Here is a 13,332-nt window from a genome sequence, read left to right as displayed (position 1 = left end):
CTTAAACCAACCAATCAGAGTGTTCTAAGCCTAATTGCAGGGCGTGGCAAGGCTTTATAAGGGGGTGGGGGCCAGGGGGGAGGACATTAGGTCCCCCCCAATTTGTGTTTAGGGCCCCCACCCACCGCTCAGGGGTGGGGGCCAGGGGGGAGGACATTAGGTCCCCCCCTTATTCTTGTTTAGGGCCCCCACCCACCGCTCAGGTGGGTGGGGGCCCATCACTATTGTGGCCAGAAAGAGTCCCTGTGGGTTTTAAAATTCGCCTGCCTATTGAAGTCTATGGCGGTTCGCCGGGTTCGCCCGTTCGCGAACATTTGCGGAAGTTCGCGTTCGCCGTTCGCGAACGGCAAATTTCATGTTCGCGACATCACTATCTGCCTGTACGTTGTGTTTCACATGCTCATACTACTCTTCAGCTTACAAGCTTCCATAAAGGTCCCTCTTGATATTTTGTGTTTCACCTGTAACCCATGCCCTCTAGATTAGGGTTGGATCACCTGCTGTTCCCCTGCAGATCTACAACACCTGGGGATGAATCTTTTGGCGAATCTAAACCCAGCAAGCAGGAACCTCTATATTTTGTGTGTCATCACTTGCTAGACTGTAATTTTGCCATTCTATTTAAATTATAATTTCTTGCCTTACATTACATTTTACAAAAAGACGTTCTTTGTTTATAGTAATCTTGTGAACATGGCTGCCTCTATGACTATATGTGTACTCCTCCCCGTAAAACAGAAAAAATACAATATTTAAAGAAGTGTCATTAGACCGTGTCCGAGAGGTCTCCACTGTGCTAAGGAAAGTAATGTCACTACAAAACCCATACTTTGTGGGCAGGTATCTGGGTTCTGGTGATTGGTGACCCCTTGGAATAGCATGAGAGAAATGCTAATTCTCCTTAGAAAGTAATAAATAATAATAAAAATCAAGCAGAAAAATATGTGAAATCCATGGATTACTTATGTTCATTATTACGTTTATTGTAAAGTACCGTTTCATTACACAAATACATACGACTTTTATCACCCATCATAACAAGCATGCAGAGGTACAATAACATGTTTTTTGATTTCTCCCTTTCCATGAGAATTTCTATCTGTACATAGAATTAGGATGTAACCTTTCCCTTAGATTGCTTAATTTAGTATCAAGCGTACACGTAATTATCCCAGAGGGAGATGCTTGACTTCCTCTATGGCAACAGCAAGTCATTGAGATGACTTGTGTATTGACTCTCGCACACAGGGGAGTTAAGAACTCTTAAAGGGAAAACCTCACAGAACCAACAAGTGCACCAAGCATTTCCAAATACCACATGCAATGACACGTCCAAGCATTGGTCTCATGTGTGCAACTCCCCATTTAGATTGTAAGCGCATCAGTTATCTTGCTAAACGCTTTGTATAAAATTACTGTATTTGATCATTTGTAAGCTCATGGGCAGGGTCATATTCATTATTTGTCTGCATTCCCTCTATTGTACAGCGCTGTGTAATATGTTTGCACTATATAAAAATACCAAATACTAATAAGAAGAAGAATTACATGGCATAGGGTTTTCCAAGGTTTCCTTATACATTTGCAAAGTGACAAACAGTCCACTACAATTCCATAGGCCATGTTCTCATTGAAAATTACCTGCATGAAGTCATAATATAGCCATTGGTGAAGACACAAACAAAAAAAGGATAAGCTGCTTAAATGGACACCCCACTCCTCTAAAGCACTATAGCTTGCTGAAGAAGTTTTCTGTGTGAAAAGTGTGTCCTCTTCTTTTCATTTTAAAAAAAGTGCAGATTTCAATAGAAATTGCAACTTTTATAATCAACCTGGTTACACCCCCATGCCTGTCAATCAGAGAACAGGTCCTGTTACTTCCTGGTTTGGTTAGCTCAGTGGAGATGAACGCAAGAGGCAGCAATTACATAGATTACTTGCCTTGAAGATTTCTCATTGAGCTGTATTGGGAAGTCTGTGATTGAACAGCAACAGAAAGTTTGGGCGGGCTAGAAGGTGAGGGCTTGCAAAGGCAGCAGACAAGAGAAATTCCATTTCCATGGGGGTATATCTACTAAATGGTGATTTTTTTTAAATGTATTTTTTTAACTTTAGGCAGTGGAGTGAGTTTTTGAAACAAAAAAAAGAAAGTGCTAAACCTTTATTTTTGCTTACAGGGTTACTCTAATCCTTTATAGCACGCATTTTATTTTAACTCACATTACCTTGAAGTATTTGATTGGATAGTTTCACCGGCTCAGAATGGATGTACACACTCTCAGTTGGGAAGAAGGGGATTTAAAATAAATAAATAAATAAATAGAGGAGGGGAGAGGGAGCTGTAGGGAGTACACAGAGCTCATGCGTGCAGAGAGTGTAACTAGCCTCTGCACAAAAGTGAATATTTCTGAACATACAAACTACCACCAATCCTACCACCTTTTCAAGTCACAGAAATGGTCATGGTAATTGGAGTTACCCTTTAACACTGTATCTGCCACCTATTTAACATTGCCAACTAATAAAGCACAGCTAGCGAGCCATATATTTTTCATTTCCATGCTGTGCAGTGATTTTCATTTAAGCTTATTAAAGGGACATTATAGTTACCAAAACAGCTTTAGCTTAACAAAGCAGTTTGAGTGTATAGATCACACCTCTGAAGTTTCACTGCTCAGCTTGCTGCCATTTAGGAGTTAAATCACTTTTGTTTCTGTTTATGCACGTCTAACCTGGCTGTGAATGACAGCGCCTGCATGAAAACAACATTGTTTCACTTTCAATCAGACATAACTTGCTTTAAAAGTTTTTATCTCCTGTTCTGTACATTGAACTTTAATTACATCCAGGGGGGTCTTGCAATCTATTACCAGTGCAGGAGATAGGAAATTCTAAATTAAACAGAATATGCAATACAAGAAGTGTAAACATTAGATGACTCTTTACAGGAAGTGTTTAGGAAGGCTGTGAAAGACACATGCAGGGAGGTGTGACTACAGTGCATAAACAAAGTGATTTAAAGGACCACTCTAGTGCCAGGAAAGCATACTCGTTTTCCTGGCACTAGAGTGCCCTGAGGGTGCCCCCACCCTCAGGGACCCCCTCCCGCCCGGCTCTGGAAAGGGGAAAAGGGGTAAAACTTACCTTATTCCAGCGCTGGGCGGGGAGCTCTCCTCCTCCTCTCCGACTCCGTTCTTCCCCGTCGGCTGAATGCGCACGCGCGGCAAGAGCTGCGCGCGCATTCAGCCGGTCACATAGGAAAGCATTCATAATGCTTTCCTATGGACGCTTGCGTGCTCTCACTGTGATTTTCACAGTGAGAATCATGCAAGCGCCTCTAGCGGCTGTCAGTGAGACAGCCACTAGAGGAAATAGGGGAAGGCTTAACTAATTGATAAACATAGCAGTTTCTCTGAAACTGCTATGTTTATAAAACAATTAGTTAACCCTAGCTGGACCTGGCACCCAGACCTCTTCATTAAGCTGAAGTGCTCTGGGTGCCTAGAGTGGTCCTTTAACTCCTAAATGGCAGAGAATTAAGCTGTGATAATGTGTGGTCATGACCTATACACCATAAATGGATAATTGTTTTGGTGACTTTAGTGTCCCTTTAATATTCTCTTCTAAGACATATTCTTCACAATTTGTTTTTCACCATCAATCACATGGACTTTTGAGACGATGGCAGTTAAGAGTAAGATATGGTCATAAATTGAAGAGCCCATCCTGCAAGAGGAAGGAGCCAATGGGAATTAGAACAGAACTAAATGGGAAACTTTTGATTTACAAGTCATTACTGTCTAGACTAGAGGTCCAAGTCAAACTCTTAAAAATGCTGTGGCCAATAGCCTCACACTCCAACTATTACATCAAGAATCTCACAGATAAATCCACAGAATTCACATTCTATAATTGATGTAAAGAGAAAGAGAGGAGTCTGGCCAATCACTAGTGCAGGGATGACTTTCCATGACACCACAACAGCTTCTTTCGTCATGATACCACATTGGGGAAAAAAACTGCTGGCAAAATTAGGTATTAAAGCAAATTTTGCAAGTCTAAAATCAACCTACCTTTCACACCTTTTCAGTCCAGTGACAGAAGTCGACCCAGTATTCCAGTAATCACACAGCAATTTTATACTGTCATTATCTAGAGAAGCAAAGAAAACAAGGGAAAGATGAGTTAATGACTCTTTTTACAGGCTGAAGTATCGGTGTATAATTGTCCACTAATTAACCTGAACCCATTAAAAGGATTGTAGATAGTGGACATATATAATCTCTAATGCTTTATATCCTCTAATATATTCTGCTATGGATTGATTTAAAAAATGGAAATTATAATTGTCAGTAGATGTATCAGATTAAAATGTTTTAAATGCCACAAAGAGCAATCTATAAAAAAATAAAAAAAATAAAAAATTAATCTACATACCTACAAAAAATATGTATTCAAAAATAGCTATACAAAAAGGCTGTTTTGTCATTATTTTGTTGCAGGCTATCCTGTGTTTAAATTGTATTCGTTCTCAGTACTAGAGGTTATTGATTCGGTGAAATATGACTTTGACCGTGATTGCTAACTACAATCTGTATTCTCCTTGATATATGTAAGCAATGTGCAGAGTAAATATGCATGGATGTTGGGGGCCAGCCAGACTGGTTGTGTTGCTTGACGCCAGGTTCACTTGCCTCTTATAGGCGATACCATTGAAAGTGAGTTACGTCAATGGCGACGCCCCCCTCATGGCCTGCCCACCCTTACCGACCTTGGGAGGTGTTGTTATTTTCTAAAATATGGGGCAATGCATCTAAACCAGTGGCTCCAATCTTTTTTTCACTTGTGTACCCTTTGGCAGCCCATTTTCATAAATTATACCCCTCATATTAGCAAAATGTTTGTAATTAATTATAGTTGCGGTTATTTTTCTCTCCCATCACCCCCTTTTCTCTGCATACAGATGCACACTGGCACACATAGAGATGTACAGACATATGCGCAAAGAAACATACACTGACACACACAGATACAGACATACACATACACACACACACACTGACACACATACAGGTTTACAGACACACAGATACAATGACACACACACACAGACATACAGATACACACACTTTCACACATACAGATATACAGATGCAAACACTGACATACATGCAGACACATACAAAGACACAAATAAAGATACACAGACACACATATACACAGATACAGACACTGACATACATGCAAATACAGATACATAGATACACAGAAACAAACACTGACACACATTTAAATACACTTACATACATACAGTCACACAGACACACTGCTACACATTTCCAAAGATGCATAAACACAGATGCAAACATTGGCACGCATTCAGATACACACACTGACACACATGGTGTACAGACACACAGATATAATGACACACACACACGCACACATATATACTTATCGAATTTGACACATACAGATATCAAGCACCTATATAAATATGAGAAACACGTTCAGCATCTCTCTAGGATCTTATAGTATTTTTTATTTCTCCCCCTCCCCTCCTCTTTTCTATGCCATGTAAAGATATTTAAGTTTTGGAATTATATTACCTTTGCATTCTACTCTGGTAGATCTATGTTAAGTCTGCAGTATTCATATTAAAGTGGCACAGCAAGGAATGCTTAATTTATTTCCTAATGAATTTAAATGTTTTAATATCTACTAATTGGCAGCTTTCAGGAATTTAAACACCAACAACAGTGATATGATCAAGCCTTTTTAAGTAAGTGGATACTTATGTATAAATAGTTTATTAAGAACATCTTCCTGATACATTGTTAAGACTGGGCAGTTTAAAACATCTTTGGTTACATGTTTTAGATAAACAGACACACAGATACAAATACATACAGATGCATAGACACACAGATACAAACAATGACACACACCGAACCAAAGGCATACACCTACACACAAAGACAAAGGTACATACACATAAAAATACTCACATATACACAATCAGGTTAAATTTTTAGCCACCCTCTAGTTTTCTACCTTTTGGGTGCAGGAGGGTGGCTTCTGCTGGCTTTGGTGGCTGTTTGCAATAGTTAGGCTGCTGGGTTTTGCTCTCCAGATCTACCCGCCTCCTTCTCTGCTTCCTGCGTGGCTTGATCTCAGTTAGCTGGCTCTTCACTTTCTTCCAGTGATGGCTGTTGTTATTAAAAAGGGCCCAGCCTCACTGCTAAAGCGCCAGAACTCACAAGTGGGCCAGTCATGACACATGTCACGTGGGCACTCTCAGTCTGCGGTTCCCAACTTGTGCGGTAGACTCGCCATTTCAGAATTTTTTTTCGCATAGCCCCGGGGGAACTGGTATTTATCAGTACCAGTACCACAGGTTAGAAACCACTGATCTAAACATTCCTTTATAAGTGAGATCTCTAAGTGAGAGTGACTGCAACTAAGAGGCCATCAGTTCACACCCTGTTTTCTAATCTGACTCATGGTCAATATGAAACAATGTAAACATGGAGGACACATAAATCATAATTTTTCTCACTGTAAAATGGGTGCAACACGGTAAGGAATAATAATCATAAAAAGTTAGGTTATGCAATAGGTTCTTTTTTATTTAATTTTTATGGTAAGGTATGTGAATATCTATGTACCCAAGCAAGCATCTCTCGATTTGTGCTATAAAAAGAAATACATATGAATATTTTATGGAGGAAGAATTGTTTAAAGGGACACTATAGCATTAAGAATATAGCTGTATTCCTAACACTATAGACCAGGGATTCCCAACCCAGTCCTCAAGTACTCCCTAACAGTCCAGGATTTAGGGATAACCCAGTTGTGTCTAATGCAGGGGTCCTCAAACTGCGGCCCCCCAGTTGTTGCTGAACTACAACTCCCATGATTCTCTGACTACCTATGTAATTCAAAGAATCATGGGCGTTGTAGTTCAGCAACATCTGGGGGGGGGGGGGCGGAGTTTGAGGACCCCTGGTCTAAGGTGTTTTTAGAAGAAAAAAAAAAAACACTTTAGAACAAGCTGGTAATCCTTAAATCCTGGACTGGTAGGGGGTACTTGAGGACTGGGTTGGGAATCCCTGCCATAGACTATAGATAAAGGACCCTCTCTGTGTGCAGTGGAAAATATTAACCAAATTACTTTATTTATCCCCAGTGCCGAATCTCCCTTGGTGCTGCCACTCCTGGAAGTGTCTCCTGCAGGGTGATGGCATAATCCAATGCTCTTCATTTGGGGGCTGAAGGAGCATGCGCGCATCCCATCACAATCTGCCAATCAAAATGTTGTCACAGAAAATCATTGAATGCAATGATCCTCTATGAACGTCACTGCGAACGAGAAAGTGCATCTGTACAATATGTAAATAGTAGCCTATTTAGAAAATGTCTCCCACTTGGCTACTTTGTCCTACAATCAAGATGATGAAAGGGTTAAGCAATGCCATACTTTGCAGTGTTTATGTATAATTCTATTTCCATCATAGGTGTGAAATCAGGAGTCTTAGCTATGATTAGCAACCACTTGTTTGCAAAGGGCAGGTCTGTGCTTTGCGTGTGAGCCTGTATTGGATGCAATAATGATCTGTGAGCCTCATTAGTATTTTGTAGGATTGTGATTTGCTGAACTCAACACACCTACAATCAAATGTTTTAACTATACAGCTATTTGCAACAACCAGCTCAGGATAATTTTATCAAGACGTTTTTTTTTTCTTCTCGTCTTGAGTTTGCTTGTTTTGTATTCATCCTCTTTTTATAGAATCATTAATTTTAGTTATAAATTAACCCTGCCATAGATCTGATTACTGTATTTGTTTGTGAAAAGGCCTTGAAGTTTTTGTGTAAAGCCTGGGTTCAAAGTGCTTTGAATCTATTTAAAAGGAAATCATTGCTTGACAAGCACATGCGAAATAAGCATGAAAAGAAAAAAAAGTGAAAAAAAAAAAGTTCCCATAAGATTGCTAAAAAAAACAACATTCTAGCGCACTCTCCCATTCTAGAATGGAAAGTACAGGAGAGTGTTTACCAAAAATGAATTTATATTATTTGATTATAAAAGCAGAAAATAATAAAATAAAAAACATAAACAGATTGATTTCAACAATGCCCGGGCTTTGCTTACTAATGTAACAATCCCTTCTAGTATTTATGTAATCGAATACTGCCCAACTTCAGCGTCCTGTGAAGTGGGTTGCCAGTGGCAGGCAGTAAATTGGGGCAGGCAAGTGAAGCGATTCTCTTCACCATCTCTACCCAAATGGGGCAGCCCAGCCCAGATGAGAGCGAATCCATCCAAAGAATTGACAGGTCAGTCTGGAGTGAATGCAAGCCAGGTTGCCTGCCAATCAAGTAGGCAAACCCACTGAGGACAGACCATGCTTGGAGTACTGTTTTAGCCCTCTCTGTAGGGTCCTAATGACCTGAACATAATGTGAATGCATCTAATGAAGCACTCCTGCTATGCCTGTGAAGGACAGTTTCTTGCAGCAGGACACCAGGGAACAAAGTCAGGACAGGACCCACAAATCGTGACTGTCCTACCAAAATCGGCACAGTTGGGAGGCATGTTATTGAACCGACAGACCATTACCATTTCCTCAGTTATTAAAGTGGCAGATCATGGTTAGAACCTCCAATGCACAAATAAATCTCAAGCACATAAATAATGGTAGCACGAGCCAAGAACTGGCAAATAATGAGAGCTGGGAGCTAGAACCCAAACTTTATATGATGAGAACTCTAAAACATGCCAATAACGTGATTAAGAATATAAAGGGTAAATGGGACATTATAAACACATACAATACTTTAGCCTGACGACGAATGTGAAGAGTGTGTCCTCTTTTTTTCAATTTACAAAAAGTGCAGGTTTCAATAAAAACTCACACTTCTATAAATTAACCATATTACACCCCCTTGCTCTCAGACAACCAGTCCTGTTACTACATGGTAACTTAGCTCAACAGAGCTAAACGCAAGAGGCCACAATTGCCCAGAGCACCTGCCTTGTAAATACCTCTCAATAAGCTAAATGGTGAAGTCTGTAATTGGAGAGCAACATAGAATCTGGACTGGGAAAGTAGGGGAGGGCTTGCAAAGACTGCAGATAAGAGATCTGCAGCTTTTTGTAATTGTACTTAGATACATATTCAATTTTAAAACATGCATAATTAAAGTTATGTTTGTTTTCATTTGGGGTATATCTACTTAATATTGAGTTTTTGTATTTGAGCAGTGGAGTATCCCTTTAATAATCTAGAGCACACAAGGCTGGCTAATTCTATTCTTTTTAGGTATTATATAGGAAGTGTATAAAAATATGGAAAAACAATAAAGTAAAAATACCAGACACATTTCATCTTTCGGCATTTGTGACAAATCCCCAAGGTTTTCAAAACCTGAAGTTAGCTCTCACCGAACCAGGAAGAATACCTCTCAAGTGTTCCTATTTAGGAGGGACAGTCCCTATGTTGGACCCATATGCCTCTGCCTCTCATTTCTATCCTAACGTCTTTTCTAGCAGCTCTGTATTACTACAAGCATATACGGAACAAAAAGGGATATATTGCAGACTGGAAGGAAGGGGCAGAATTAGTGGGCTTATGCATCACAACTTATTATCATTAAAACAAAATAAAGATTGTAATTAGAAATAAACATCCAACTCTGGGAATATTAAGTATTAGGACATTGTCTATGAACGTGTTTCAGGCTATACGCACATAAATCAGTTAACAAGTCTGTTATAAATTTGTTTATTTACATAAAATCCCCATTAGATTTATGAATGCTTAAATGCAGTAAAGTCGTTAATTACAGTAAGTGTACCTTTCTTCTGAGATTCTGAGACTAAACCTTACAGCAGAGTTCCAATGTGAGAAAGCAGTCTGAGGCTGAGGTTCTATTAGAAATCTTTTTTAAAAAAGTCCAAATGATTAAATGTGACTTTTGTCATCCCAGCAAGTGATAGTGTGTGACATGTGGTTTAGCTAACTTCCTTCTAAGGGTTGTCTTTCTCAAAGCTTTAAATTGAGATTTAGAGGACAGTATCCAAAATGCTTGTAGATTTCACAATAACTCCTACAGACAGTATAACGCATGATGTCTGCAAAATAAACCTGGGTCACTATGATCATGACTAATATGCTGAGTGGGTGTTGAAAAAGTAGGCAAAAATTAAATAACTTTTATGACCAACACGTGCATATTTTTTTTTTTTTTTACATAGTTATATATTTTAGTTACAGAGATATATAGGCTGAAAAATCCCATAAAGTTCAACCACACACATATCTGTACTAGTGTAAAAAAAAAAAAAAAAAAAAAAAAAAAGCAGTTTAAATTCCTATTTTGCCGCAATATGGTGGGAAAAAAATCCTTCTTTACTTCAATCTGTAGTCTGGTTTGTTCTTGGATCAATAAGCTTTTACCACACATATTAACTTTTATATCATTATATTCCAAAACAGCAAGCATTCAGCCATTGTTTAGTTGCTTATTGCCATGAACCAATAAAACTATAAATCGTAATAAACTATTATGTAAAATTGGAATTTAAAATAAATAAATGACTGTCACTCTTAAAATGAAAGGCATCATTTATTAATAAGTTTATTTGGGCTAAATATTCTCCTCTCCCCCCTCCCTATCCCAAACCCTTATAATTTTTATTAATGATTACTTATCATTGTATCTTAATGATTTAAAAATGTAGTATGGCTGCTAATTATCTAGAACTTTTGATCCGGTGCTATATTATTATTATAATGATTCCTGTAGCACCAACCTATTCTGCAGGCCTTTTACAATTTTACAATTTGCATATAAAAACAGCAGAAAACAAACAAATAATGTCAATTGAACCAAGAGCGGAAGAGGGTTTTGGTGAAATCTAGGAGTAGTTTGAATAAAAGAACACAGGAAGAAGAAGGGGGGTAAGTTGACAGGTATCTGATTTAGATGTAGAAATTTATAGGTGAGGTAAATTAATTAAAGGGACACTATAGTCACCAGAACAACTACAGCGTAATGTAGAGAAAAAGCCGTGTTTACATTTCCCCTAGGGACACCTCCAAGTGGACACTCCTTAGATGGCCACTGGAGGGGCTCACTGGCTCAGGGTCCCGACACGGAGCATGGAGACGCTGAATTTTCCTCATGGAGATGCATTGATTCAATGCATCTCTATGAGGAGGTACTGATAGGCCAAAACAGCATTTGGACCCGCCCCATGCCGATTTTAGCCAATCCAATGCTTTCCCTGTGGGAAAGCATTGGATTGGCTAAAAATCGTCCATTTCAATGATGTCAAAAAGGGGCGGAGGCAGCGCCGGCGTACCCACGCGGCGCTGGAAATAGGGGGAGTTTTAAACTTTTATAGGAGGGGCTAAGAGGGGGCAAGCCACCTAACTGGTGGGTTTAATACTATAGGGCCAGGAATACACGTTTGTGTTCCTGACCCTATAGTGATCCTTTAACCCCTTAAGGACACATGACGTGTGTGACACGTCATGATTCCCTTTTATTCCAGAAGTTTGGTCCTTAAGGGGTTAAAGATAAAACATCAGTCACTTTCATCCCATTAAGGTGACTTATTAAAGAAGATCTGTTTGTTTCTGTAAAATAATAATAATAGTAGTCTACAGGCATGTTACATTGTGCCAACATTTGATTAGAAATCATATAAGTCAGCTTTCTTTACTTAGTCCCTTATTATCAGAATGATTGATATTCTTGGATGTTCCATAATGGGTATCATTGAACTGGGCAATCATTTTCCAACACCAATCATTTCAACTGCACAGAGTGGTCTGGGTATTTGGATACACATCTCACCCTCATTTCCCAATAAACCACTGGTAAAAGTAGTTCCATAGGAAAAAACAGAGTCATACCTTAACGCAAATCTGGACTATCAGCACCAAATTTACTACCTCATTGGTGAGCAGCACATCATATGAGAATATCATAGGACAGATTATAAATATAGATGATAAAACTGTTTTATCAGAAAAGGGTAAAATTATTTATAATATTTTCTAACTCCATCACTTTCCAATTCTTTATGTATAATGCTTTCCATATGCACACATAAATGCAGAAATATCATATGAACATGAACACAAATAGGTCAATTAGGTGGGTTCAATTAACCTGAAATTTACTAGAATGTCAAAAACTCTGTGTGAATTCATGTGCAGAGAGGGATCCCCGTAATTACCCATATAAATATTTTGGATTTATCACATACCAGGGGGCCAGGAATCCTTACATTTTTTTGTCAGACATCTTGAAATGGTTATGGTGCCTTAATAGTTCTATACCAAACAAGGATCGCAATATGAAGTTGCAGTAATATTAGCAATACGTTTTATTTGTAATACTTTTCTACTCATCAGCTTTTACTTGCTATTTCCACTATATTCTTACAAACATCCATTCTATTATAATTCCCTTCCACATCCGCCTAATTCCTCATTACCTTTTCTTTTTCTCTCTCTTTGTTTCTATGTTGTTACTATGCTTTATGTATAAAAAAAACTGTTTTAGTTTTTTTTCACAACTCACATTTGTTATTTTATAAAACTGTAAGCAAAACCACATTTAAAAAAAAATATGTTTAAATGTACAGTTAAAGAAAAAATATGATGTAAATGCTATATTTTACTGCAACTATCTTTTTTGTACTAATTTAGTTTTTTGTTTTTTGTAATGGTTTTCAACATGTGAACTCTAAAAATGAATTTGTCCTATATTCACATGTAAAGGGTATGGGTGGTCATGGGTCTTGTTTTAAGGCATAAACAAGAAAAGTTGGCTCCTAGTCACACAATAGCTGAATATTTCTCGCAATTTTGCCATGTGACACACAATATTTAGCCAGAAAGGGCATTGTGATCAAAAATAATTATATTAATCTGTAACAAACACTGACATATTTTCAAGATAAAACTTACCCAATGAGACAGTCCTCATCATGAAGTTTCTTCATGACATTATTATATTTTAAAATGTTTTAAACATATTTTCGAGGGCATTTTGTCTTCCTGGCTCTATATAGGGGTTCATTTCAACTCTAAATTACACCTTGTGAATGGGGATGACGGTCTGCCCAGACATGTCCACTATGATCCAAAACTGTAACGGGCATGGGAGCACAGGTGATACGTAGTTTTTTTTTACAGTATCTATTTTATAAAGTATCAATACTTTTAGTAATCTAGCTTATTTTAAAATGTGATTTAGCTGAAGAAACGAAAGATGTATTTAAACTATTATTTTTAATACATCTTATACCTA

The 13,332-nt window shown here is 38.2% G+C and overlaps 1 protein-coding gene across 2 annotated transcripts in view; it reads right to left on the bottom strand.

Moving 5' to 3' along the window:
* Window positions 1-13,332, bottom strand: part of PPARG (peroxisome proliferator activated receptor gamma) — a 72,525-nt gene that overhangs the window by 52,131 nt on the left and 7,062 nt on the right. Inside the window, exons 1-2 of one of the 2 annotated variants that reach the window (XM_063426937.1) lie at window positions 6,009-6,430; window positions 4,074-4,152 (exon numbers count right to left, since the gene is read on the bottom strand). The gene's annotated coding sequence lies outside the window, so the exon portion shown is untranslated. Of the gene's footprint in view, window positions 1-4,073; window positions 4,153-6,008; window positions 6,431-13,332 lie in introns of those variants that run through there. The other variant, XM_063426938.1, reaches the window with a different exon arrangement.

The sequence above is a fragment of the Pelobates fuscus genome, chromosome 7 (genome assembly GCF_036172605.1).
Source record: "Pelobates fuscus isolate aPelFus1 chromosome 7, aPelFus1.pri, whole genome shotgun sequence".
In the NCBI taxonomy this organism is placed as follows: domain Eukaryota; kingdom Metazoa; phylum Chordata; class Amphibia; order Anura; family Pelobatidae; genus Pelobates; species Pelobates fuscus.
Note: the sequence above shows the minus strand (reverse complement) of the source record. Positions and strands in the feature narration are given on the sequence as shown.